This window comes from Geotrypetes seraphini, chromosome 1 (assembly GCF_902459505.1).
Source record: "Geotrypetes seraphini chromosome 1, aGeoSer1.1, whole genome shotgun sequence".
In the NCBI taxonomy this organism is placed as follows: domain Eukaryota; kingdom Metazoa; phylum Chordata; class Amphibia; order Gymnophiona; family Dermophiidae; genus Geotrypetes; species Geotrypetes seraphini.
Window position 1 is genome coordinate 128,781,643 of NC_047084.1, and position 22,606 is coordinate 128,804,248.

General features: G+C 48.7%; 40 non-coding genes across 40 annotated transcripts; all 40 read right to left on the reverse strand.

The window, feature by feature from the left end:
• Positions 1-179: 179 nt before the first annotated feature.
• On the reverse strand, positions 180-298 carry LOC117352862. Its single transcript, XR_004537913.1, has one exon. It is a non-coding gene; the product is annotated as a 5S ribosomal RNA (ribosomal RNA).
• A 190-nt stretch (positions 299-488) lies between these two features.
• On the reverse strand, positions 489-607 carry LOC117352863. Its single transcript, XR_004537914.1, has one exon. It is a non-coding gene; the product is annotated as a 5S ribosomal RNA (ribosomal RNA).
• Positions 608-808: 201 nt separating this feature from the next.
• On the reverse strand, positions 809-927 carry LOC117352864. Its single transcript, XR_004537915.1, has one exon. It is a non-coding gene; the product is annotated as a 5S ribosomal RNA (ribosomal RNA).
• Positions 928-1,117: 190 nt separating this feature from the next.
• On the reverse strand, positions 1,118-1,236 carry LOC117352865. The gene has a single exon (XR_004537916.1). It is a non-coding gene; the product is annotated as a 5S ribosomal RNA (ribosomal RNA).
• A 190-nt stretch (positions 1,237-1,426) lies between these two features.
• LOC117352727 lies at positions 1,427-1,546 on the reverse strand. The gene has a single exon (XR_004537796.1). It is a non-coding gene; the product is annotated as a 5S ribosomal RNA (ribosomal RNA).
• A 190-nt stretch (positions 1,547-1,736) lies between these two features.
• On the reverse strand, positions 1,737-1,855 carry LOC117352866. The gene has a single exon (XR_004537917.1). It is a non-coding gene; the product is annotated as a 5S ribosomal RNA (ribosomal RNA).
• Positions 1,856-2,045: 190 nt separating this feature from the next.
• Positions 2,046-2,165, reverse strand: LOC117352728. Its single transcript, XR_004537797.1, has one exon. It is a non-coding gene; the product is annotated as a 5S ribosomal RNA (ribosomal RNA).
• Positions 2,166-2,355: 190 nt separating this feature from the next.
• Positions 2,356-2,474, reverse strand: LOC117352867. The gene has a single exon (XR_004537918.1). It is a non-coding gene; the product is annotated as a 5S ribosomal RNA (ribosomal RNA).
• Positions 2,475-2,664: 190 nt separating this feature from the next.
• Positions 2,665-2,783, reverse strand: LOC117352723. The gene has a single exon (XR_004537792.1). It is a non-coding gene; the product is annotated as a 5S ribosomal RNA (ribosomal RNA).
• A 191-nt stretch (positions 2,784-2,974) lies between these two features.
• Positions 2,975-3,093, reverse strand: LOC117352868. The gene has a single exon (XR_004537919.1). It is a non-coding gene; the product is annotated as a 5S ribosomal RNA (ribosomal RNA).
• Positions 3,094-3,284: 191 nt separating this feature from the next.
• LOC117352718 lies at positions 3,285-3,403 on the reverse strand. Its single transcript, XR_004537787.1, has one exon. It is a non-coding gene; the product is annotated as a 5S ribosomal RNA (ribosomal RNA).
• A 190-nt stretch (positions 3,404-3,593) lies between these two features.
• Positions 3,594-3,712, reverse strand: LOC117352869. The gene has a single exon (XR_004537920.1). It is a non-coding gene; the product is annotated as a 5S ribosomal RNA (ribosomal RNA).
• A 190-nt stretch (positions 3,713-3,902) lies between these two features.
• Positions 3,903-4,021, reverse strand: LOC117352870. Its single transcript, XR_004537921.1, has one exon. It is a non-coding gene; the product is annotated as a 5S ribosomal RNA (ribosomal RNA).
• Positions 4,022-4,212: 191 nt separating this feature from the next.
• LOC117352872 lies at positions 4,213-4,331 on the reverse strand. Its single transcript, XR_004537923.1, has one exon. It is a non-coding gene; the product is annotated as a 5S ribosomal RNA (ribosomal RNA).
• A 190-nt stretch (positions 4,332-4,521) lies between these two features.
• LOC117352873 lies at positions 4,522-4,640 on the reverse strand. The gene has a single exon (XR_004537924.1). It is a non-coding gene; the product is annotated as a 5S ribosomal RNA (ribosomal RNA).
• Positions 4,641-4,830: 190 nt separating this feature from the next.
• Positions 4,831-4,949, reverse strand: LOC117352874. The gene has a single exon (XR_004537925.1). It is a non-coding gene; the product is annotated as a 5S ribosomal RNA (ribosomal RNA).
• Positions 4,950-5,139: 190 nt separating this feature from the next.
• Positions 5,140-5,258, reverse strand: LOC117352875. Its single transcript, XR_004537926.1, has one exon. It is a non-coding gene; the product is annotated as a 5S ribosomal RNA (ribosomal RNA).
• Positions 5,259-5,448: 190 nt separating this feature from the next.
• Positions 5,449-5,567, reverse strand: LOC117352876. Its single transcript, XR_004537927.1, has one exon. It is a non-coding gene; the product is annotated as a 5S ribosomal RNA (ribosomal RNA).
• Positions 5,568-5,757: 190 nt separating this feature from the next.
• Positions 5,758-5,876, reverse strand: LOC117352691. The gene has a single exon (XR_004537761.1). It is a non-coding gene; the product is annotated as a 5S ribosomal RNA (ribosomal RNA).
• A 190-nt stretch (positions 5,877-6,066) lies between these two features.
• On the reverse strand, positions 6,067-6,185 carry LOC117352692. The gene has a single exon (XR_004537762.1). It is a non-coding gene; the product is annotated as a 5S ribosomal RNA (ribosomal RNA).
• Positions 6,186-6,375: 190 nt separating this feature from the next.
• On the reverse strand, positions 6,376-6,494 carry LOC117352693. Its single transcript, XR_004537763.1, has one exon. It is a non-coding gene; the product is annotated as a 5S ribosomal RNA (ribosomal RNA).
• Positions 6,495-6,685: 191 nt separating this feature from the next.
• LOC117352694 lies at positions 6,686-6,804 on the reverse strand. The gene has a single exon (XR_004537764.1). It is a non-coding gene; the product is annotated as a 5S ribosomal RNA (ribosomal RNA).
• A 190-nt stretch (positions 6,805-6,994) lies between these two features.
• LOC117352695 lies at positions 6,995-7,113 on the reverse strand. Its single transcript, XR_004537765.1, has one exon. It is a non-coding gene; the product is annotated as a 5S ribosomal RNA (ribosomal RNA).
• Positions 7,114-7,304: 191 nt separating this feature from the next.
• LOC117352697 lies at positions 7,305-7,423 on the reverse strand. The gene has a single exon (XR_004537767.1). It is a non-coding gene; the product is annotated as a 5S ribosomal RNA (ribosomal RNA).
• A 190-nt stretch (positions 7,424-7,613) lies between these two features.
• LOC117352698 lies at positions 7,614-7,732 on the reverse strand. Its single transcript, XR_004537768.1, has one exon. It is a non-coding gene; the product is annotated as a 5S ribosomal RNA (ribosomal RNA).
• Positions 7,733-7,922: 190 nt separating this feature from the next.
• Positions 7,923-8,041, reverse strand: LOC117352699. The gene has a single exon (XR_004537769.1). It is a non-coding gene; the product is annotated as a 5S ribosomal RNA (ribosomal RNA).
• A 190-nt stretch (positions 8,042-8,231) lies between these two features.
• LOC117352700 lies at positions 8,232-8,350 on the reverse strand. The gene has a single exon (XR_004537770.1). It is a non-coding gene; the product is annotated as a 5S ribosomal RNA (ribosomal RNA).
• Positions 8,351-8,541: 191 nt separating this feature from the next.
• LOC117352701 lies at positions 8,542-8,660 on the reverse strand. Its single transcript, XR_004537771.1, has one exon. It is a non-coding gene; the product is annotated as a 5S ribosomal RNA (ribosomal RNA).
• Positions 8,661-8,850: 190 nt separating this feature from the next.
• LOC117352702 lies at positions 8,851-8,969 on the reverse strand. Its single transcript, XR_004537772.1, has one exon. It is a non-coding gene; the product is annotated as a 5S ribosomal RNA (ribosomal RNA).
• A 190-nt stretch (positions 8,970-9,159) lies between these two features.
• On the reverse strand, positions 9,160-9,278 carry LOC117352722. Its single transcript, XR_004537791.1, has one exon. It is a non-coding gene; the product is annotated as a 5S ribosomal RNA (ribosomal RNA).
• Positions 9,279-9,468: 190 nt separating this feature from the next.
• Positions 9,469-9,587, reverse strand: LOC117352703. The gene has a single exon (XR_004537773.1). It is a non-coding gene; the product is annotated as a 5S ribosomal RNA (ribosomal RNA).
• Positions 9,588-9,777: 190 nt separating this feature from the next.
• On the reverse strand, positions 9,778-9,896 carry LOC117352713. Its single transcript, XR_004537782.1, has one exon. It is a non-coding gene; the product is annotated as a 5S ribosomal RNA (ribosomal RNA).
• A 190-nt stretch (positions 9,897-10,086) lies between these two features.
• On the reverse strand, positions 10,087-10,205 carry LOC117352705. Its single transcript, XR_004537774.1, has one exon. It is a non-coding gene; the product is annotated as a 5S ribosomal RNA (ribosomal RNA).
• A 190-nt stretch (positions 10,206-10,395) lies between these two features.
• On the reverse strand, positions 10,396-10,514 carry LOC117352706. Its single transcript, XR_004537775.1, has one exon. It is a non-coding gene; the product is annotated as a 5S ribosomal RNA (ribosomal RNA).
• A 190-nt stretch (positions 10,515-10,704) lies between these two features.
• LOC117352707 lies at positions 10,705-10,823 on the reverse strand. Its single transcript, XR_004537776.1, has one exon. It is a non-coding gene; the product is annotated as a 5S ribosomal RNA (ribosomal RNA).
• Positions 10,824-11,013: 190 nt separating this feature from the next.
• On the reverse strand, positions 11,014-11,132 carry LOC117352709. The gene has a single exon (XR_004537778.1). It is a non-coding gene; the product is annotated as a 5S ribosomal RNA (ribosomal RNA).
• A 190-nt stretch (positions 11,133-11,322) lies between these two features.
• On the reverse strand, positions 11,323-11,441 carry LOC117352717. The gene has a single exon (XR_004537786.1). It is a non-coding gene; the product is annotated as a 5S ribosomal RNA (ribosomal RNA).
• Positions 11,442-11,632: 191 nt separating this feature from the next.
• On the reverse strand, positions 11,633-11,751 carry LOC117352710. Its single transcript, XR_004537779.1, has one exon. It is a non-coding gene; the product is annotated as a 5S ribosomal RNA (ribosomal RNA).
• Positions 11,752-11,942: 191 nt separating this feature from the next.
• Positions 11,943-12,061, reverse strand: LOC117352711. Its single transcript, XR_004537780.1, has one exon. It is a non-coding gene; the product is annotated as a 5S ribosomal RNA (ribosomal RNA).
• Positions 12,062-12,251: 190 nt separating this feature from the next.
• Positions 12,252-12,370, reverse strand: LOC117352712. The gene has a single exon (XR_004537781.1). It is a non-coding gene; the product is annotated as a 5S ribosomal RNA (ribosomal RNA).
• Positions 12,371-22,606: the final 10,236 nt, after the last annotated feature.

Consider the following 22,606-nt stretch of genomic DNA (forward strand, 5'->3'; position numbering starts at 1 on the left):
TTCTTCAGGCTTCTTAGCCTTGATTTCACGCCATCCCTTTTGGCAGAGCAGAGCTTACCGCTTCCTAATGCTACGGATATTGGCTGCGAGGAGTTCAGGCGATGCAGAACATGCTCGGTCTAAATCCTCTATAGGCATCCTGGAAAAAAAAAAAAAATTGCTCTCTGGGAAAAGGCAAAAGCCTACAGCACCTGGTATTCCCAGGTGGTCACCCATCCAGGTACTAACCAGGCCCTATCCTGGTTGGCTTCCGAGATCAGACGGGATCGGGCACATTCAGGGCGGTATGGCCGTAGGCAGAATGGGGCTTTTCTTCAGGCTTCTTAGCCTTGATTTCACGCCATCCCTTTTGGCAGAGCAGAGCTTACCGCTTCCTAATGCTACGGATATTGGCTGCGAGGAGTTCAGGCGATGCAGAACATGCTCGGTCTAAATCCTCTATAGGCATCCTGGAAAAAAAAAAAAATTGCTCTCTGGGAAAAGGCAAAAGCCTACAGCACCTGGTATTCCCAGGTGGTCACCCATCCAGGTACTAACCAGGCCCTATCCTGGTTGGCTTCCGAGATCAGACGGGATCGGGCACATTCAGGGCGGTATGGCCGTAGGCAGAATGGGCTTTTCTTCAGGCTTTTCTTCAGGCTTCTTAGCCTTGATTTCACGCCATCCCTTTTGGCAGAGCAGAGCTTACGGCTTCCTAATGCTACGGATATTGGCTGCGAGGAGTTCAGGCGATGCAGAACATGCTCGGTCTAAATCCTCTATAGGCATCCTGGAAAAAAAAAAAAATTGCTCTCTGGGAAAAGGCAAAAGCCTACAGCACCTGGTATTCCCAGGTGGTCACCCATCCAGGTACTAACCAGGCCCTATCCTGGTTGGCTTCCGAGATCAGACGGGATCGGGCACATTCAGGGCGGTATGGCCGTAGGCAGAATGGGGCTTTTCTTCAGGCTTCTTAGCCTTGATTTCACGCCATCCCTTTTGGCAGAGCAGAGCTTACCGCTTCCTAATGCTACGGATATTGGCTGCGAGGAGTTCAGGCGATGCAGAACATGCTCGGTCTAAATCCTCTATAGGCATCCTGGAAAAAAAAAAAAATTGCTCTCTGGGAAAAGGCAAAAGCCTACAGCACCTGGTATTCCCAGGTGGTCACCCATCCAGGTACTAACCAGGCCCTATCCTGGTTGGCTTCCGAGATCAGACGGGATCGGGCACATTCAGGGCGGTATGGCCGTAGGCAGAATGGGGCTTTTCTTCAGGCTTCTTAGCCTTGATTTCACGCCATCCCTTTTGGCAGAGCAGAGCTTACCGCTTCCTAATGCTACGGATATTGGCTGCGAGGAGTTCAGGCGATGCAGAACATGCTCGGTCTAAATCCTCTATAGGCATCCTGGAAAAAAAAAAAAATTGCTCTCTGGGAAAAGGCAAAAGCCTACAGCACCTGGTATTCCCAGGTGGTCACCCATCCAGGTACTAACCAGGCCCTATCCTGGTTGGCTTCCGAGATCAGACGGGATCAGGGCACATTCAGGGCGGTATGGCCGTAGGCAGAATGGTGCTTTTCTTCAGGCTTCTTAGCCTTGATTTCACGCCATCCCTTTTGGCAGAGCAGAGCTTACCGCTTCCTAATGCTACGGATATTGGCTGCGAGGAGTTCAGGCGATGCAGAACATGCTCGGTCTAAATCCTCTATAGGCATCCTGGAAAAAAAAAAAAATTGCTCTCTGGGAAAAGGCAAAAGCCTACAGCACCTGGTATTCCCAGGTGGTCACCCATCCAGGTACTAACCAGGCCCTATCCTGGTTGGCTTCCGAGATCAGACGGGATCGGGCACATTCAGGGCGGTATGGCCGTAGGCAGAATGGGGCTTTTCTTCAGGCTTCTTAGCCTTGATTTCACGCCATCCCTTTTGGCAGAGCAGAGCTTACCGCTTCCTAATGCTACGGATATTGGCTGCGAGGAGTTCAGGCGATGCAGAACATGCTCGGTCTAAATCCTCTATAGGCATCCTGGAAAAAAAAAAAAATTGCTCTCTGGGAAAAGGCAAAAGCCTACAGCACCTGGTATTCCCAGGTGGTCACCCATCCAGGTACTAACCAGGCCCTATCCTGGTTGGCTTCCGAGATCAGACGGGATCAGGGCACATTCAGGGCGGTATGGCCGTAGGCAGAATGGGGCTTTTCTTCAGGCTTCTTAGCCTTGATTTCACGCCATCCCTTTTGGCAGAGCAGAGCTTACCGCTTCCTAATGCTACGGATATTGGCTGCGAGGAGTTCAGGCGATGCAGAACATGCTCGGTCTAAATCCTCTATAGGCATCCTGGAAAAAAAAAAAAATTGCTCTCTGGGAAAAGGCAAAAGCCTACAGCACCTGGTATTCCCAGGTGGTCACCCATCCAGGTACTAACCAGGCCCTATCCTGGTTGGCTTCCGAGATCAGACGGGATCGGGCACATTCAGGGCGGTATGGCCGTAGGCAGAATGGGGCTTTTCTTCAGGCTTCTTAGCCTTGATTTCACGCCATCCCTTTTGGCAGAGCAGAGCTTACCGCTTCCTAATGCTACGAATATTGGCTGCGAGGAGTTCAGGCGATGCAGAACATGCTCGGTCTAAATCCTCTATAGGCATCCTGGAAAAAAAAAAAAATTGCTCTCTGGGAAAAGGCAAAAGCCTACAGCACCTGGTATTACCAGGTGGTCACCCATCCAGGTACTAACCAGGCCCTATCCTGGTTGGCTTCCGAGATCAGACGGGATCGGGCACATTCAGGGCGGTATGGCCGTAGGCAGAATGGGGCTTTTCTTCAGGCTTCTTAGCCTTGATTTCACGCCATCCCTTTTGGCAGAGCAGAGCTTACCGCTTCCTAATGCTACGGATATTGGCTGCGAGGAGTTCAGGCGATGCAGAACATGCTCGGTCTAAATCCTCTATAGGCATCCTGGAAAAAAAAAAAAAATTGCTCTCTGGGAAAAGGCAAAAGCCTACAGCACCTGGTATTCCCAGGTGGTCACCCATCCAGGTACTAACCAGGCCCTATCCTGGTTGGCTTCCGAGATCAGACGGGATCGGGCACATTCAGGGCGGTATGGCCGTAGGCAGAATGGGGCTTTTCTTCAGGCTTCTTAGCCTTGATTTCACGCCATCCCTTTTGGCAGAGCAGAGCTTACCGCTTCCTAATGCTACGGATATTGGCTGCGAGGAGTTCAGGCGATGCAGAACATGCTCGGTCTAAATCCTCTATAGGCATCCTGGAAAAAAAAAAAAAATTGCTCTCTGGGAAAAGGCAAAAGCCTACAGCACCTGGTATTCCCAGGTGGTCACCCATCCAGGTACTAACCAGGCCCTATCCTGGTTGGCTTCCGAGATCAGACGGGATCGGGCACATTCAGGGCAGTATGGCCGTAGGCAGAATGGGGCTTTTCTTCAGGCTTCTTAGCCTTGATTTCACGCCATCCCTTTTGGCAGAGCAGAGCTTACCGCTTCCTAATGCTACGGATATTGGCTGCGAGGAGTTCAGGCGATGCAGAACATGCTCGGTCTAAATCCTCTATAGGCATCCTGGAAAAAAAAAAAAATTGCTCTCTGGGAAAAGGCAAAAGCCTACAGCACCTGGTATTCCCAGGTGGTCACCCATCCAGGTACTAACCAGGCCCTATCCTGGTTGGCTTCCGAGATCAGACGGGATCGGGCACATTCAGGGCGGTATGGCCGTAGGCAGAATGGGGCTTTTCTTCAGGCTTCTTAGCCTTGATTTCACGCCATCCCTTTTGGCAGAGCAGAGCTTACCGCTTCCTAATGCTACGGATATTGGCTGCGAGGAGTTCAGGCGATGCAGAACATGCTCGGTCTAAATCCTCTATAGGCATCCTGGAAAAAAAAAAAAATTGCTCTCTGGGAAAAGGCAAAAGCCTACAGCACCTGGTATTCCCAGGTGGTCACCCATCCAGGTACTAACCAGGCCCTATCCTGGTTGGCTTCCGAGATCAGACGGGATCGGGCACATTCAGGGCGGTATGGCCGTAGGCAGAATGGGGCTTTTCTTCAGGCTTCTTAGCCTTGATTTCACGCCATCCCTTTTGGCAGAGCAGAGCTTACCGCTTCCTAATGCTACGGATATTGGCTGCGAGGAGTTCAGGCGATGCAGAACATGCTCGGTCTAAATCCTCTATAGGCATCCTGGAAAAAAAAAAAAATTGCTCTCTGGGAAAAGGCGAAAAGCCTACAGCACCTGGTATTCCCAGGTGGTCACCCATCCAGGTACTAACCAGGCCCTATCCTGGTTGGCTTCCGAGATCAGACGGGATCGGGCACATTCAGGGCGGTATGGCCGTAGGCAGAATGGGGCTTTTCTTCAGGCTTCTTAGCCTTGATTTCACGCCATCCCTTTTGGCAGAGCAGAGCTTACCGCTTCCTAATGCTACGGATATTGGCTGCGAGGAGTTCAGGCGATGCAGAACATGCTCGGTCTAAATCCTCTATAGGCATCCTGGAAAAAAAAAAAAATTGCTCTCTGGGAAAAGGCAAAAGCCTACAGCACCTGGTATTCCCAGGTGGTCACCCATCCAGGTACTAACCAGGCCCTATCCTGGTTGGCTTCCGAGATCAGACGGGATCGGGCACATTCAGGGCGGTATGGCCGTAGGCAGAATGGGGCTTTTCTTCAGGCTTCTTAGCCTTGATTTCACGCCATCCCTTTTGGCAGAGCAGAGCTTACCGCTTCCTAATGCTACGGATATTGGCTGCGAGGAGTTCAGGCGATGCAGAACATGCTCGGTCTAAATCCTCTATAGGCATCCTGGAAAAAAAAAAAAATTGCTCTCTGGGAAAAGGCAAAAGCCTACAGCACCTGGTATTCCCAGGTGGTCACCCATCCAGGTACTAACCAGGCCCTATCCTGGTTGGCTTCCGAGATCAGACGGGATCGGGCACATTCAGGGCGGTATGGCCGTAGGCAGAATGGGGCTTTTCTTCAGGCTTCTTAGCCTTGATTTCACGCCATCCCTTTTGGCAGAGCAGAGCTTACCGCTTCCTAATGCTACGGATATTGGCTGCGAGGAGTTCAGGCGATGCAGAACATGCTCGGTCTAAATCCTCTATAGGCATCCTGGAAAAAAAAAAAAATTGCTCTCTGGGAAAAGGCAAAAGCCTACAGCACCTGGTATTCCCAGGTGGTCACCCATCCAGGTACTAACCAGGCCCTATCCTGGTTGGCTTCCGAGATCAGACGGGATCGGGCACATTCAGGGCGGTATGGCCGTAGGCAGAATGGGGCTTTTCTTCAGGCTTCTTAGCCTTGATTTCACGCCATCCCTTTTGGCAGAGCAGAGCTTACCGCTTCCTAATGCTACGGATATTGGCTGCGAGGAGTTCAGGCGATGCAGAACATGCTCGGTCTAAATCCTCTATAGGCATCCTGGAAAAAAAAAAAAATTGCTCTCTGGGAAAAGGCAAAAGCCTACAGCACCTGGTATTCCCAGGTGGTCACCCATCCAGGTACTAACCAGGCCCTATCCTGGTTGGCTTCCGAGATCAGACGGGATCGGGCACATTCAGGGCGGTATGGCCGTAGGCAGAATGGGGCTTTTCTTCAGGCTTCTTAGCCTTGATTTCACGCCATCCCTTTTGGCAGAGCAGAGCTTACCGCTTCCTAATGCTACGGATATTGGCTGCGAGGAGTTCAGGCGATGCAGAACATGCTCGGTCTAAATCCTCTATAGGCATCCTGGAAAAAAAAAAAAATTGCTCTCTGGGAAAAGGCAAAAGCCTACAGCACCTGGTATTCCCAGGTGGTCACCCATCCAGGTACTAACCAGGCCCTATCCTGGTTGGCTTCCGAGATCAGACGGGATCGGGCACATTCAGGGCGGTATGGCCGTAGGCAGAATGGGGCTTTTCTTCAGGCTTCTTAGCCTTGATTTCACGCCATCCCTTTTGGCAGAGCAGAGCTTACCGCTTCCTAATGCTACGGATATTGGCTGCGAGGAGTTCAGGCGATGCAGAACATGCTCGGTCTAAATCCTCTATAGGCATCCTGGAAAAAAAAAAAAATTGCTCTCTGGGAAAAGGCAAAAGCCTACAGCACCTGGTATTCCCAGGTGGTCACCCATCCAGGTACTAACCAGGCCCTATCCTGGTTGGCTTCCGAGATCAGACGGGATCGGGCACATTCAGGGCGGTATGGCCGTAGGCAGAATGGGGCTTTTCTTCAGGCTTCTTAGCCTTGATTTCACGCCATCCCTTTTGGCAGAGCAGAGCTTACCGCTTCCTAATGCTACGGATATTGGCTGCGAGGAGTTCAGGCGATGCAGAACATGCTCGGTCTAAATCCTCTATAGGCATCCTGGAAAAAAAAAAAAATTGCTCTCTGGGAAAAGGCAAAAGCCTACAGCACCTGGTATTCCCAGGTGGTCACCCATCCAGGTACTAACCAGGCCCTATCCTGGTTGGCTTCCGAGATCAGACGGGATCGGGCACATTCAGGGCGGTATGGCCGTAGGCAGAATGGGGCTTTTCTTCAGGCTTCTTAGCCTTGATTTCACGCCATCCCTTTTGGCAGAGCAGAGCTTACCGCTTCCTAATGCTACGGATATTGGCTGCGAGGAGTTCAGGCGATGCAGAACATGCTCGGTCTAAATCCTCTATAGGCATCCTGGAAAAAAAAAAAAAATTGCTCTCTGGGAAAAGGCAAAAGCCTACAGCACCTGGTATTCCCAGGTGGTCACCCATCCAGGTACTAACCAGGCCCTATCCTGGTTGGCTTCCGAGATCAGACGGGATCGGGCACATTCAGGGCGGTATGGCCGTAGGCAGAATGGGGCTTTTCTTCAGGCTTCTTAGCCTTGATTTCACGCCATCCCTTTTGGCAGAGCAGAGCTTACCGCTTCCTAATGCTACGGATATTGGCTGCGAGGAGTTCAGGCGATGCAGAACATGCTCGGTCTAAATCCTCTATAGGCATCCTGGAAAAAAAAAAAAATTGCTCTCTGGGAAAAGGCAAAAGCCTACAGCACCTGGTATTCCCAGGTGGTCACCCATCCAGGTACTAACCAGGCCCTATCCTGGTTGGCTTCCGAGATCAGACGGGATCGGGCACATTCAGGGCGGTATGGCCGTAGGCAGAATGGGGCTTTTCTTCAGGCTTCTTAGCCTTGATTTCACGCCATCCCTTTTGGCAGAGCAGAGCTTACCGCTTCCTAATGCTACGGATATTGGCTGCGAGGAGTTCAGGCGATGCAGAACATGCTCGGTCTAAATCCTCTATAGGCATCCTGGAAAAAAAAAAAAATTGCTCTCTGGGAAAAGGCGAAAAGCCTACAGCACCTGGTATTCCCAGGTGGTCACCCATCCAGGTACTAACCAGGCCCTATCCTGGTTGGCTTCCGAGATCAGACGGGATCGGGCACATTCAGGGCGGTATGGCCGTAGGCAGAATGGGGCTTTTCTTCAGGCTTCTTAGCCTTGATTTCACGCCATCCCTTTTGGCAGAGCAGAGCTTACCGCTTCCTAATGCTACGGATATTGGCTGCGAGGAGTTCAGGCGATGCAGAACATGCTCGGTCTAAATCCTCTATAGGCATCCTGGAAAAAAAAAAAAATTGCTCTCTGGGAAAAGGCAAAAGCCTACAGCACCTGGTATTCCCAGGTGGTCACCCATCCAGGTACTAACCAGGCCCTATCCTGGTTGGCTTCCGAGATCAGACGGGATCGGGCACATTCAGGGCGGTATGGCCGTAGGCAGAATGGGGCTTTTCTTCAGGCTTCTTAGCCTTGATTTCACGCCATCCCTTTTGGCAGAGCAGAGCTTACCGCTTCCTAATGCTACGGATATTGGCTGCGAGGAGTTCAGGCGATGCAGAACATGCTCGGTCTAAATCCTCTATAGGCATCCTGGAAAAAAAAAAAAATTGCTCTCTGGGAAAAGGCAAAAGCCTACAGCACCTGGTATTCCCAGGTGGTCACCCATCCAGGTACTAACCAGGCCCTATCCTGGTTGGCTTCCGAGATCAGACGGGATCGGGCACATTCAGGGCGGTATGGCCGTAGGCAGAATGGGGCTTTTCTTCAGGCTTCTTAGCCTTGATTTCACGCCATCCCTTTTGGCAGAGCAGAGCTTACCGCTTCCTAATGCTACGGATATTGGCTGCGAGGAGTTCAGGCGATGCAGAACATGCTCGGTCTAAATCCTCTATAGGCATCCTGGAAAAAAAAAAAAATTGCTCTCTGGGAAAAGGCAAAAGCCTACAGCACCTGGTATTCCCAGGTGGTCACCCATCCAGGTACTAACCAGGCCCTATCCTGGTTGGCTTCCGAGATCAGACGGGATCGGGCACATTCAGGGCGGTATGGCCGTAGGCAGAATGGGGCTTTTCTTCAGGCTTCTTAGCCTTGATTTCACGCCATCCCTTTTGGCAGAGCAGAGCTTACCGCTTCCTAATGCTACGGATATTGGCTGCGAGGAGTTCAGGCGATGCAGAACATGCTCGGTCTAAATCCTCTATAGGCATCCTGGAAAAAAAAAAAAATTGCTCTCTGGGAAAAGGCGAAAAGCCTACAGCACCTGGTATTCCCAGGTGGTCACCCATCCAGGTACTAACCAGGCCCTATCCTGGTTGGCTTCCGAGATCAGACGGGATCGGGCACATTCAGGGCGGTATGGCCGTAGGCAGAATGGTGCTTTTCTTCAGGCTTCTTAGCCTTGATTTCACGCCATCCCTTTTGGCAGAGCAGAGCTTACCGCTTCCTAATGCTACGGATATTGGCTGCGAGGAGTTCAGGCGATGCAGAACATGCTCGGTCTAAATCCTCTATAGGCATCCTGGAAAAAAAAAAAAATTGCTCTCTGGGAAAAGGCGAAAGCCTACAGCACCTGGTATTCCCAGGTGGTCACCCATCCAGGTACTAACCAGGCCCTATCCTGGTTGGCTTCCGAGATCAGACGGGATCGGGCACATTCAGGGCGGTATGGCCGTAGGCAGAATGGGGCTTTTCTTCAGGCTTCTTAGCCTTGATTTCACGCCATCCCTTTTGGCAGAGCAGAGCTTACCGCTTCCTAATGCTACGGATATTGGCTGCGAGGAGTTCAGGCGATGCAGAACATGCTCGGTCTAAATCCTCTATAGGCATCCTGGAAAAAAAAAAAAATTGCTCTCTGGGAAAAGGCAAAAGCCTACAGCACCTGGTATTCCCAGGTGGTCACCCATCCAGGTACTAACCAGGCCCTATCCTGGTTGGCTTCCGAGATCAGACAGGATCGGGCACATTCAGGGCGGTATGGCCGTAGGCAGAATGGGGCTTTTCTTCAGGCTTCTTAGCCTTGATTTCACGCCATCCCTTTTGGCAGAGCAGAGCTTACCGCTTCCTAATGCTACGGATATTGGCTGCGAGGAGTTCAGGCGATGCAGAACATGCTCGGTCTAAATCCTCTATAGGCATCCTGGAAAAAAAAAAAAATTGCTCTCTGGGAAAAGGCAAAAGCCTACAGCACCTGGTATTCCCAGGTGGTCACCCATCCAGGTACTAACCAGGCCCTATCCTGGTTGGCTTCCGAGATCAGACGGGATCGGGCACATTCAGGGCGGTATGGCCGTAGGCAGAATGGGGCTTTTCTTCAGGCTTCTTAGCCTTGATTTCACGCCATCCCTTTTGGCAGAGCAGAGCTTACCGCTTCCTAATGCTACGGATATTGGCTGCGAGGAGTTCAGGCGAAGCAGAACATGCTCGGTCTAAATCCTCTATAGGCATCCTGGAAAAAAAAAAAAATTGCTCTCTGGGAAAAGGCGAAAGCCTACAGCACCTGGTATTCCCAGGTGGTCACCCATCCAGGTACTAACCAGGCCCTATCCTGGTTGGCTTCCGAGATCAGACGGGATCGGGCACATTCAGGGCGGTATGGCTGTAGGCAGAATGGGGCTTTTCTTCAGGCTTCTTAGCCTTGATTTCACGCCATCCCTTTTGGCAGAGCAGAGCTTACCGCTTCCTAATGCTACGGATATTGGCTGCGAGGAGTTCAGGCGATGCAGAACATGCTCGGTCTAAATCCTCTATAGGCATCCTGGAAAAAAAAAAAAATTGCTCTCTGGGAAAAGGCAAAAGCCTACAGCACCTGGTATTCCCAGGTGGTCACCCATCCAGGTACTAACCAGGCCCTATCCTGGTTGGCTTCCGAGATCAGACGGGATCGGGCACATTCAGGGCGGTATGGCCGTAGGCAGAATGGTGCTTTTCTTCAGGCTTCTTAGCCTTGATTTCACGCCATCCCTTTTGGCAGAGCAGAGCTTACCGCTTCCTAATGCTACGGATATTGGCTGCGAGGAGTTCAGGCGATGCAGAACATGCTCGGTCTAAATCCTCTATAGGCATCCTGGAAAAAAAAAAAAATTGCTCTCTGGGAAAAGGTGAAAGCCTACAGCACCTGGTATTCCCAGGTGGTCACCCATCCAGGTACTAACCAGGCCCTATCCTGGTTGGCTTCCGAGATCAGACGGGATCGGGCACATTCAGGGCGGTATGGCCGTAGGCAGAATGGGGCTTTTCTTCAGGCTTCTTAGCCTTGATTTCACGCCATCCCTTTTGGCAGAGCAGAGCTTACCGCTTCCTAATGCTACGGATATTGGCTGCGAGGAGTTCAGGCGATGCAGAACATGCTCGGTCTAAATCCTCTATAGGCATCCTGGAAAAAAAAAAAAATTGCTCTCTGGGAAAAGGCAAAAGCCTACAGCACCTGGTATTCCCAGGTGGTCACCCATCCAGGTACTAACCAGGCCCTATCCTGGTTGGCTTCCGAGATCAGACGGGATCGGGCACATTCAGGGCGGTATGGCCGTAGGCAGAATGGGGCTTTTCTTCAGGCTTCTTAGCCTTGATTTCACGCCATCCCTTTTGGCAGAGCAGAGCTTACCGCTTCCTAATGCTACGGATATTGGCTGCGAGGAGTTCAGGCGATGCAGAACATGCTCGGTCTAAATCCTCTATAGGCATCCTGGAAAAAAAAAAAAATTGCTCTATGGGAAAAGGCAAAAGCCTACAGCACCTGGTATTCCCAGGTGGTCACCCATCCAGGTACTAACCAGGCCCTATCCTGGTTGGCTTCCGAGATCAGACGGGATCGGGCACATTCAGGGCGGTATGGCCGTAGGCAGAATGGTGCTTTTCTTCAGGCTTCTTAGCCTTGATTTCACGCCATCCCTTTTGGCAGAGCAGAGCTTACCGCTTCCTAATGCTACGGATATTGGCTGCGAGGAGTTCAGGCGATGCAGAACATGCTCGGTCTAAATCCTCTATAGGCATCCTGGAAAAAAAAAAAAATTGCTCTCTGGGAAAAGGCGAAAGCCTACAGCACCTGGTATTCCCAGGTGGTCACCCATCCAGGTACTAACCAGGCCCTATCCTGGTTGGCTTCCGAGATCAGACGGGATCAGGCACATTCAGGGCGGTATGGCCGTAGGCAGAATGGGGCTTTTCTTCAGGCTTCTTAGCCTTGATTTCACGCCATCCCTTTTGGCAGAGCAGAGCTTACCGCTTCCTAATGCTACGGATATTGGCTGCGAGGAGTTCAGGCGATGCAGAACATGCTCGGTCTAAATCCTCTATAGGCATCCTGGAAAAAAAAAAAAATTGCTCTCTGGGAAAAGGCGAAAAGCCTACAGCACCTGGTATTCCCAGGTGGTCACCCATCCAGGTACTAACCAGGCCCTATCCTGGTTGGCTTCCGAGATCAGACGGGATCGGGCACATTCAGGGCGGTATGGCCGTAGGCAGAATGGTGCTTTTCTTCAGGCTTCTTAGCCTTGATTTCACGCCATCCCTTTTGGCAGAGCAGAGCTTACCGCTTCCTAATGCTACGGATATTGGCTGCGAGGAGTTCAGGCGATGCAGAACATGCTCGGTCTAAATCCTCTATAGGCATCCTGGAAAAAAAAAAAAATTGCTCTCTGGGAAAAGGCGAAAAGCCTACAGCACCTGGTATTCCCAGGTGGTCACCCATCCAGGTACTAACCAGGCCCTATCCTGGTTGGCTTCCGAGATCAGACGGGATCGGGCACATTCAGGGCGGTATGGCCGTAGGCAGAATGGGGCTTTTCTTCAGGCTTCTTAGCCTTGATTTCACGCCATCCCTTTTGGCAGAGCAGAGCTTACCGCTTCCTAATGCTACGGATATTGGCTGCGAGGAGTTCAGGCGATGCAGAACATGCTCGGTCTAAATCCTCTATAGGCATCCTGGAAAAAAAAAAAAATTGCTCTCTGGGAAAAGGCGAAAGCCTACAGCACCTGGTATTCCCAGGTGGTCACCCATCCAGGTACTAACCAGGCCCTATCCTGGTTGGCTTCCGAGATCAGACGGGATCGGGCACATTCAGGGCGGTATGGCCGTAGGCAGAATGGGGCTTTTCTTCAGGCTTCTTAGCCTTGATTTCACGCCATCCCTTTTGGCAGAGCAGAGCTTACCGCTTCCTAATGCTACGGATATTGGCTGCGAGGAGTTCAGGCGATGCAGAACATGCTCGGTCTAAATCCTCTATAGGCATCCTGGAAAAAAAAAAAATTGCTCTCTGGGAAAAGGCAAAAGCCTACAGCACTTTGGGGGGAGAAAAAAAAAAAAAAAAAAAAAGCTTACTAGTACTGACTTTTTCACTTTCTTTATTATGCATAAGCAGATAGAATATTTCAGGGTCTTGAACTTGCAACCTTGCATTTACCAGGCCAGTGTCTTCCCATTGTGCTACAAGATTGCTAGTGAATTTCTAAGGATATTCCCTTTTCTACTGGTTTTTTTGGTCTGTTGTTAACCTTTTTTTGTTAAATTATTCAGATTAGAATGCAAAATACATTGCATTAGATAACAATATTAGCGGAACACTTTAATAGCACTTCTTTGTAATTGTTTAATTTGTCTTTAATTTTTATTACAATGGTGCTGTTTTGTTTCATCGTTTGCTCAATTTGTGTTCCAGTAAGGATAATAATCTTATATAATAAAACGGTAAGCCGCGCATGCGAACTTACTATGCTTGCGCCGGTTTTCCGTGAGCTGTACCGACCCATAGGAAGTGCGCATGCGCGGCTTACTGTCTGGCCTCACGCGAGGTAAGACAAGTGCACATGCGCGCCTTTCCCTGCTTTCCACCTGCGGAGTGGCGGCTGCCGGCCGCTAGCACCCCCTGCCTTCTCCAAGCCTGGACCGCAGCCAGCCAACGATCGCCTCCACAGCACGGAATTACTTATCTGCCAAGCCCGCGAGGGGAGGAGGGAGAGGGCTGTCTCGCTGCCAGCATGGTCCCGATCCCCTTGCGCCACAGCAGTGTCAGTAGGGAACAAGTCGACGACTCCCCCCTCCCGAACCAACCGCTGCCGCTCCTGTTTGAAGTGGCCTGATGAGGTTCGCGGCCGGCTGTAGCGAACTTCGCAGGTCGCTCTCCACATGAAGCACGTTCCCTCTGACGCGATCGCGTCAGTAGGAACATGCTATCATATGGAGAGCGGCCTGCGAGGTTCAATACAGCCGCCCATGAACCTAAGCAGACCGCTTTGAACAGGAACAGGAGCGGCAGCGACGGCAGGAACCATGGATGGATGGAGGGAGGTAAGAACGGGAGGGGAAGCCAAAAAAGAAGGGCTATGGAGCAGGCAGAAAAAGGAGCTGTTTTGGTGGGAGGGTTGTGCTGAGTGCACGAAGCAGGCAGGCATTGCACAACAGGGGGAGAGGCAAAGGGGGCTGCTTTGGGGGGATGGTCGTTCTGGGGGCAGAAAGCAATTATGGGGGGAGGAATAGAAGGGGGGCCATGGAGCAGGCAGGCATTGCACAACAGGGGGATAGGGGGCTGCTTTGGGAGGAGAGTTGTGCTGTGGGCAGACAGCAATTATGGGGGAGAACAGAAGGGGGCCACGGAGCAGGCAGGCATTGCACAACAGGAGGAGAGGGAAAAGGGGCTGCTTTGGGGGGATGGTTGTTCTGGGGGCAGAAAGCAATCATGGGGGGGGCATAAGGGGGCCACAGAGCAGGCAGGCATGGCACAACTGGGGGCAAGGGGGGAGGGAAAGGGGGCTGCTTTGAGGGGATGGTTGTTCTGGGGGCAGACAGCAATCTTGGGGGGGAACAGAAGGGGGCCAAGAAGCAGGCAGGCATTACACAACAGGGGGAGAGGGAAAGGAGGCTGCTTTGGCAAGCAGGGGGGCCAGGGAGACAGAGAGAAAGAAAGACGCACAGACAGGGGACCAGGGAGAGACACAGACACAAAGAATGACAGACAGCGTCCAGGGAGAGAGAGAGAGAGAGACAAATAAAAAACAAAAAACAGACATACAAACATCTACTCTAGCACCCGTTATTGTAACGGGCTTAAACCCTAGTAATAATAATAACTTTATTTTTGTATACCGCAATACCACAAACAGTTCAGAGCGGTTTACAGAGGAAGAGACTGTACACAGACAGCAAAGTTACAAAAGAAAATTTTCTAATTATATTGGTAAGCCGGGAGTAGCTAGGTCTATCTGGAAGAGTTTCAGAGAAGTTACAAGGCAGGAAGGAGTCTGAGTAATTTGTCAAAGAGATAGGTTTTTATTGATTTCCTGAAGGATTGGTATGAGGGTGAGTTGGAAATGAGTTTGGTTAGATATTTATTCATTTGCCTGCTTAAAATGACAGTGTTCTGTCAAGGAATCTCTTGTAAACTCTATGAAGGGAGCTGGTCTCAAGCAACTGGTGTTGGACCCTACAAGGGATCAGGCAATACTGGACCTATTACTTACCAATGGGGAAAGTGTAACAGAGGTCTCGGTGGGGGACACATTGGCCTCCAGCGACCACAACATGGTATGGTTCGATCTTAGGAAAGGTTTCACTAAATCCACCACACTAACCAAGGTCCTCAAATTCAAAGACACAAACTTCATAGACATGGGTTCCTTTGTTCACCAGGCGCTTCAAAGGCAAACAGAAACCGATAGCGTGGAAGAAATGTGGTTGACTTTGAAAGCCACCAAACAGGAAGCGACAAACCGCTATGTTAAATTAGTAAGCAAACGGCAAAGGAACAACAAGCCGCAGTGGTTTACTGTGGAGATCTCAGACCTCATCAAGGAGAAGAAAAAAGCATTCATCTCTTACAAACAATCAGGGAAACAGGACTCTAGAGCAGACTACTTGACCAAATCAAAAGCCGTCAAAACAGCAGTTAGGGAGGCTAAATTCCACATGGAGGAGTCTCTAGCAAAGAACATCCGGAAGGGAGATAAATCCTTCTTCAGGTATATCAGTGACAGAAGTAGGAACTCAGGCGGGATCGTACGTCTTAGGAAACCAGACGGAGACTATGTGGAAAAGGATTCGGAAAAAGCCCAATTATTAAATGAATACTTCTGCTCAGTCTTCACCCGTGAAGCGCCGGGGCTAGGCCCTCAGCTACAGACAAGGGCCGACTCAGTTGACCCGTTTAGTAACTTTGAGTTTACGCCCAGCAGTGTCTACGGTGAAATGTCAAAGCTCAAGGTTAACAAGGCAATGGGGCCTGACAACCTACACCCCAGGGTGCTTAGGGAGTTGAGTGATGTCTTGGCAGAGCCACTGTCAGCACTCTTCAACCTCTCCCTTAGTACAGGCAGTGTCCCGTTGGACTGGAGGACGGCCAACGTCATTCCACTCCACAAAAAAGGCTCAAAGACGGAGACAGCAAACTACAGACCAGTGAGTCAAACATCGATAGTGAGTAAACTAATGGAAACTCTAATCAAACACCAGTTGGATAAGGAGAATCTACGGGATCCCCGTCAACATGGATTTACTAAGGGAAGATCATGCCAATCCAACCTTATCAGCTTCTTTGACTGGGTGACGGGGAAGCTGGATATTGGGGAGTCCCTGGACATAGTGTACCTGGACTTTAGCAAAGCATTCGATAGCGTACCACACCGAAGGTTGCTGGGCAAGATGAGTTCTATAGGATTAGGAGACACATTGACGAAATGGGTTGGGAACTGGCTTGGAGGTAGACTTCAAAGGGTAGTGGTGAATGGCACTCCCTCCGAAATGACGGAGGTGATCAGTGGAGTGCCACAGGGCTCAGTCTTGGGCCCGATCCTATTCAACATCTTTATAAGGGACTTGACAGAAGGGTTTCGAGGGAAAATAACTTTATTCGCCGATGATGCCAAACTAAGTAATGTAGTAGGCAAATGAACAACGGACGAAGATTCGACACCCGACATGATACACGACCTACTCCTACTGGAGCGCTGGTCTAGGACCTGGCAGCTCAGCTTCAATGCCAAAAAATGCAAAGTTATGCACCTGGGCAGCCAAAATCCATGCAAGATCTATACCCTTAATGGCGAGATCCTAGCAAGAACGGTAGCAGAACGAGACTTGGGGGTGATCGTCGGTGAGGACATGAAGGCTGCCAATCAAGTGGAGCAAGCTTCATCCAAGGCAAGACAAATCATAGGTTGCATACGCAGGGGTTTCGTCAGCCGTAAGCCGGAAGTCATTATGCCATTGTACAGATCCATGGTGAGACCCCACCTGGAATACTGTGTGCAATTCTGGAGGCCGCATTATCGCAAGGATGTCCTGAGACTGGAGTCGGTTCAGAGAATGGCCACCCGGATGGTCTCGGGACTCAAGGATCTCCCGTACGAGGAATGGCTAGACAAATTGCGGCTGTACTCGCTCGAGGAGCGCAGGGAGAGGGGGGACATGATCAAGACGTTCAAGTATCTCACGGGCCGCATCGAGACTGAGGAAGATATCTTCTTTTTCAGGGGTCCCGCGACAACAAGAGGGCATCCGTGGAAAATCAGAGGCGGAAAATTACGAGGTGACACCAGGAAATTCTTTTTCACTGAAAGGGTGGTTGATCGCTGGAATAGTCTTCCACTGCAGGTGATTGAGGCTAGTAGCGTGCCTGATTTTAAGGCCAAATGGGATCGATACATGGGATCTATTCACAGGGCAAAGGGAGGGGAGGGACAGTAGGGTGGGCAGACTTGATGGGCCGTGGCTCTTATCTGCCGTCTATTTCTATGTTTCTATGTAAATACAAGTAAATGTGCCAGTCAATACTTCAACATTGGCCAGTGTAATATACCCAATATCAATCGGTCAATGTGTCATCTACATCAAAAGATTTTTTTGTTCGTTTTTTGGGGCTTCAGACATGCCAATTGTTCGCCCCAATTTTCGGCGATACAACAATCTTAGTGTTAGATCACAATGTTAGATCACAAAAGTTGAACATCGGGATGGTCTGTTAAAAATTAAAAAAGGGGGACTTAATCTTGAAAAAGCCTCACGGCGAAACATGTCGATGAGACAGGTCCCTGACCCGATTCTGTCAAGAATACAACTCTTTTAAGATAAGTTATTTCTTTGCAAATATTTTGTGAAAGCATGAAGCACTTTATATATATATAAAAAAACTAAAAACATATTAAAAAAATATAAAACTGTGGAAATTTTTGAGTAAGTGGGCGAATGAAGAAGCCACAGCCATAGCCACTAAGATTGTTGTATCGCCGAAAATTGGGGCGAACAATTGGCATGTCTGAAGCCCCAAAAAACGAACAAAAAAATCTTTTGATATAGATGACACATTGACCGATTGATATTGGGTCTATGTAAATACAGCCTTTTGGGGAGGGGAAGGCGAACAGATAGGCATTACATGTGCAAGTGGTGCCTGGAAGTTCAAAATGATGCTATAGGTAGATTGGGAATAGACCGGTTGTGGTTTTGAAGCAGAGGCAGGCAAACTTGAAGATGACCTTTGCCTCCATCGGCAGCCAGTGTAGTTTTCTGTAGTACGGGCTTACATGATCAGATATTTTGAGGCCATAGATGAGGCGGACGGCTGTATTCTGAATGATTCTCAGTTGTTTGGTGATTTTCTTGAAGGAGCCCAGGTATATGATATTGCAATAATCTAAGGTGCTTAAGATTAGGGACTGAACCAGAAAACTAAAGGAGAGGAAGTCAAAATAGTGTTTGATGGTGCAAAGTTTCTAGAGGGTGCCAAAGCATTTTTTAACTTGAGCGTTAGTATGATCTTCAAATGACAGGCAATTCCGCAATCTAGTGGCGTTTTTCCAGTATTATTCAAAGCTCTTCGAGAAGTGACATCACAAGTTTGCTCATCAACTTTGTTTAGCCTATCTGATACCTTGATCATAGACTTCATGCTTGTTCATCTCCATCCCCCATCTTGTTCATAGGTTGTCTCCTTTTTTCAATCAATTTTTAGCAACTTTTGTCATTCTTTTGACAACCCATCATAGTATAGGTGACTTCTATTTATACCTAGACACAACTTCCCATCCTTTTGCACAAGAGTTTCTCAAATTCAGCTCTGACATCTTTATCATTCCTCTTTTCACTGGCAAAACACATACCCAGTCTACACTTTGGAGATGATATTTATCCTTAAACATCTACCTGTTAACAAACCACCTTCCCTTTACCTTACAATGATCACTTCCTATTGACTTCTTCCTGCTTTATGTCATCCAAACCAGTCAGTGGAGAGATCTTAATACAATTAATGCATTTTTAATGCTAGATAACTACAGTCTTCAACATGACAATTGGTCAACCTCCCATTTCAAAATGAAACCCTTGAATTCAATAATACATTACTCAACATGATAGATTTGATTGTTCCAAAAAAAATATATATCTCTTACTGTTTCTCTACAAAAATTAAAAAATCAGAATCTAGGTATGGTCAGGAACAAGCTCTTCTCAAACATCAATTGTGATCCCTCAAATACAAAAGGAAAAATTATGCTCTTACCTATTAATTTTCTTTTCTTTAGACGCAGCAGATGAATCCAGAGACCAATGAGGTAGCACACATCTACCAGCAGGCAGAGATAGAGAAACTGATTAACAGATGGTCCTATTGGCTGGCACTCCTCCTGTATCTCCAGTATAGCTCCTTGCCCAAGCATCCATAACCATCAATAGGCATAGCATGTAAAAACCTTCTTTCCCATAACAAATCTCAAAAGGCAATAACATAGAATACAACCACCAATAATAACAAACTTCAAAAGTTGGAAAAGAAAAAAACAATCAACAGACAATATCCAGAAAGGGTGGGGCTCCGGATTCATCTGCTGTGTCTAAAGGAAAGAAAATTAACAGGTAAGAACATAATTTTTCCTTCCTTAGCAACAGCAGCAGATGAATCCAGAGACCAATGGGATGTAGCAAAGCAATCCTCAATCTGAGTGGAAAGCAAACGCCGCCTCTGCAACAACCGAAGCACTAAATGCATCTACTGCATGCGCCCCCACATCCAACCAGTAATACTGAGAGAAAGCACTCTCGGAAGACCAAGTAGCCACGAGACAAAACTCCTCCAAGAAAAAAAACCTCTGGACCGAGTCCAAGAAGTTCCCATCAATCTGGTGGAATGGTCATGAAGTTCTTTCGCTAATCGCTTCCCTGCCATCAAGCAAGCGTAAAGAATGTTCTCCTGGACCCATCAAGCGACGGAGGCTTTGGACGCCACCATACGTTTGAGGCGTCCTGTGAAGAATACAAAAAGGTGATCTAAACAACTAAAAGTCGTTAGAAACCTAGCTCGCAAAGAACGCTACACACTTTCAAAAAATGCAGTGAATAAAAGCACGTCTCCCCATTTCTCCTCTCAGGAAGAAGGAAGAAAATGTGAGTGTCATAAAAGAAAGGATGACACCTCCTTAGAAAGAAATTGTGGTACTGTCCGAACTGATGTTGTAAATCAGAAATAGGAATCCCCGTCAAACAAGGCCTGCAACTCAGGAAACCGCTCAGCTGAAGCCATGGCCACAAGAAACCCCATGTTCAACGGCATAGCCCTTTAGAGTCTCAAAAGACAAGGATGAAATGAGGCCTTCGGTAAACTGCGAAGAAGTACCTTAAGACTGTACTCCGGACAGGGCTTTCTAAGTGGTGTACATTTAGGAACTGAACTATATGAAGCTGAGAAGTAATCGAAGAGCAATATACCTAGTCCTTGTAACAAGCTAAGAATGGCACTTGAAGCTGAATGGAATTGAACGCTAAGCCCTTGGTAATACACTTGTGCCAAAAAAGAACTCTGGAAGGGTGCAAATGTTGAGAAGTACCTAAGAAAGGAAAAACCTCCAAAAGGAAGCAGAAGCCACAGGTGAAGACGTCTGTATCGCCTGGATAAGAGAAGAAACAACTTGCTTCGCATAACCCTTACACGTCAGCCATGACTTTTCAAAAGCTAGGTCGCAATACCAAAGTAGTACGAATATCCATGTTGATCGGACCCTAGGTGAGCAAATCCAAAGATACCAGGATACCAGTCCGGCTGTCAAAAGACTCATCAGATCCGCATAGCAAGGATGGCGCAGCCAATCCAGAGATTCTACAAATATTGTGCCCTGAAAGCGAGCTTGAGATGGCAAATCCAAGCCATCATCAGCCAGGGGAAAACACTGAAAAAAGAGAAACCAGAGGTAAGAAAGAAGCCATGCTGCTACCCCCTCTGACTCCCACTCCCTGTGCCCGCCAAAGAAGCTAGGAAGCTTAGAATTTTGAGACGAGGCCATGAGGTCTAGTTCCAAGAGATCTCACTTCCATACAAAGAGCTGGAACGCCTGAGTCAAAATTCTCAATATCCAGGATGTAGAAGATTTCACTAGTACTAACCTTTACACGTTCTAGAGCATACACAGTGCTGTACACTATAACATACAATAAATGGACCGTGCACAGATTTCGCAGAAAGTCTATCCAAACTCTTTTCCTGATCCATAAAATGATCTGCCAACAGAAAAGGAAGATGAGGGTCCACTCATTGAAATAGAACCACTACCTTACCCCCCAACTGAGTACATCATCTACTGCCCAGGCTGTAGAGAAATACCCCCATCATAATACTGACTGAAAAGACCTTCAGCGTCATTCCGGAAGAATGGTCTGAAGCTCCAGAAACGGTAGACTGACCATGCTCCAGAGTAGAAGAATGAACAAGTACTGAGTCGCCTCTTAAGACCAGACTCCTGGAGCTGAGGATGGAAGGCACCGAGCCCCCCAACCCGACTGCCCGGGATTATTGGTGGCCATGAGCTAGTCCAGCAAAGACTGAGGCATGCCTTTGAAAAGAAAAATCTCGCCGAGCCACCGAACATACAGAGTGGTGCTTGAGGAGCCTACCAAATAATTGGAGCCCTGAGATACCAGGAACCACCAGAACAAAAGCGACTGCTTTAGCGTTATAATGAGAAAGCAAGCCGAAGTTCCCAGTTGAGTCAGCAATATGGATCCTAGAACCTGTACAGAATACCATAATCGGTCACGGTGACCGAATAAGAATGCAAACCTGAGACTGTAACCCATCGCCCTAGTTTCAGGGAAGAAACACATTTCTCTCCTATAAATAAAAACATCTCCCCGATATACCTATAAACAGTACAGAAGCAAAGAGCGCTGTGTAAATTCGAAGAATCACATCCAAAGAACTGAGGAAAAGAAACCACCCTTTTTGTGTCAGTCAAATGGCCTGACTGAAAGACATCCGAATCAAGCAGTCAGTCAAGAAGAAATTAGGTGAATTGCCTGATAGCGCCAAAATGGTACCACTGCCCACATTTTCTAAAATGTTCGTGAAGCTTTGGGTAGGCGAAATGGCATGTGCCAAAACCGAAAGCGCTGCTCCAAGAGAGGCAAGCAAACCTAGTTTAGATTCGGAGTCCATAGTGAAAATGTAAATATTCTCCCAGTTTTTCTGTAGAAATGTGTAACCCTGAAAAACTAATTCAGCAGAATGGGATCCAGCCTGCCCAATGCCCCCGTCTTGGGTACCATGCAGTAAGTGGAACAACGTCCCTTAGTTCCCGAACTACAAGAACTGCCCTGAGGACCAGTAATACTTAAAAGGGAAACACAAAACATAGAGACTCCAAGAATGAACCGGAAACCTGAGGAGGATGCAAAGTTGCAAGCATCCTGAAAAATGTTCAAAGCCCCCTGACCTGACATTATAGCGTCTTCTCCCTCATGAGAAAGCCTGAAGAGTCATTGGAAGAAGTCAAGATCCCCTCAGAATGAAGTACAGAAGGGCAGGGAATGGCAGGATGAGAACTGTAGGACCTGTAAGAAGAAATTCCCCTAGGAAAAATCAAGTTTCGCCAATGTAAATAGGAGTATACTGGAACCATGAAAACAGTACAACCTCCATGCAACGTGAGCGAAATACGTATGTCCTTTAAAGTGAATATGTACTAGACGCAATCAAGATGCTGCATCTACCGCCCCATGGAAAACAACAGCATCCTAACCGGTATCAGACAAAGCTCACATCGCTGAGAGCTTCAAGGATGAGGCTAACTGCCACATAGCGCCCGCTCCTCCGCGGGTTTGATAGAATAGGTAACTGGCTCCTGGTTAGAAGGTGCTGCACAGCCCTTCCTGTCTGGTCGGTGGGTCCATCTAGCATGTGCCATGAGAAGATGGTGACAGGAGAAACCAGCGTGATAAGCATGGAAATCTGAAGTCCAGGCCCTCTCAGAAATAAAGAAAGAGAGTCCTGGTCGCAGGAAGATGCGAAGTGTCATGCCCATAGATACAACCCGAACTTGTAAATTATTAGTACTACCTTTAG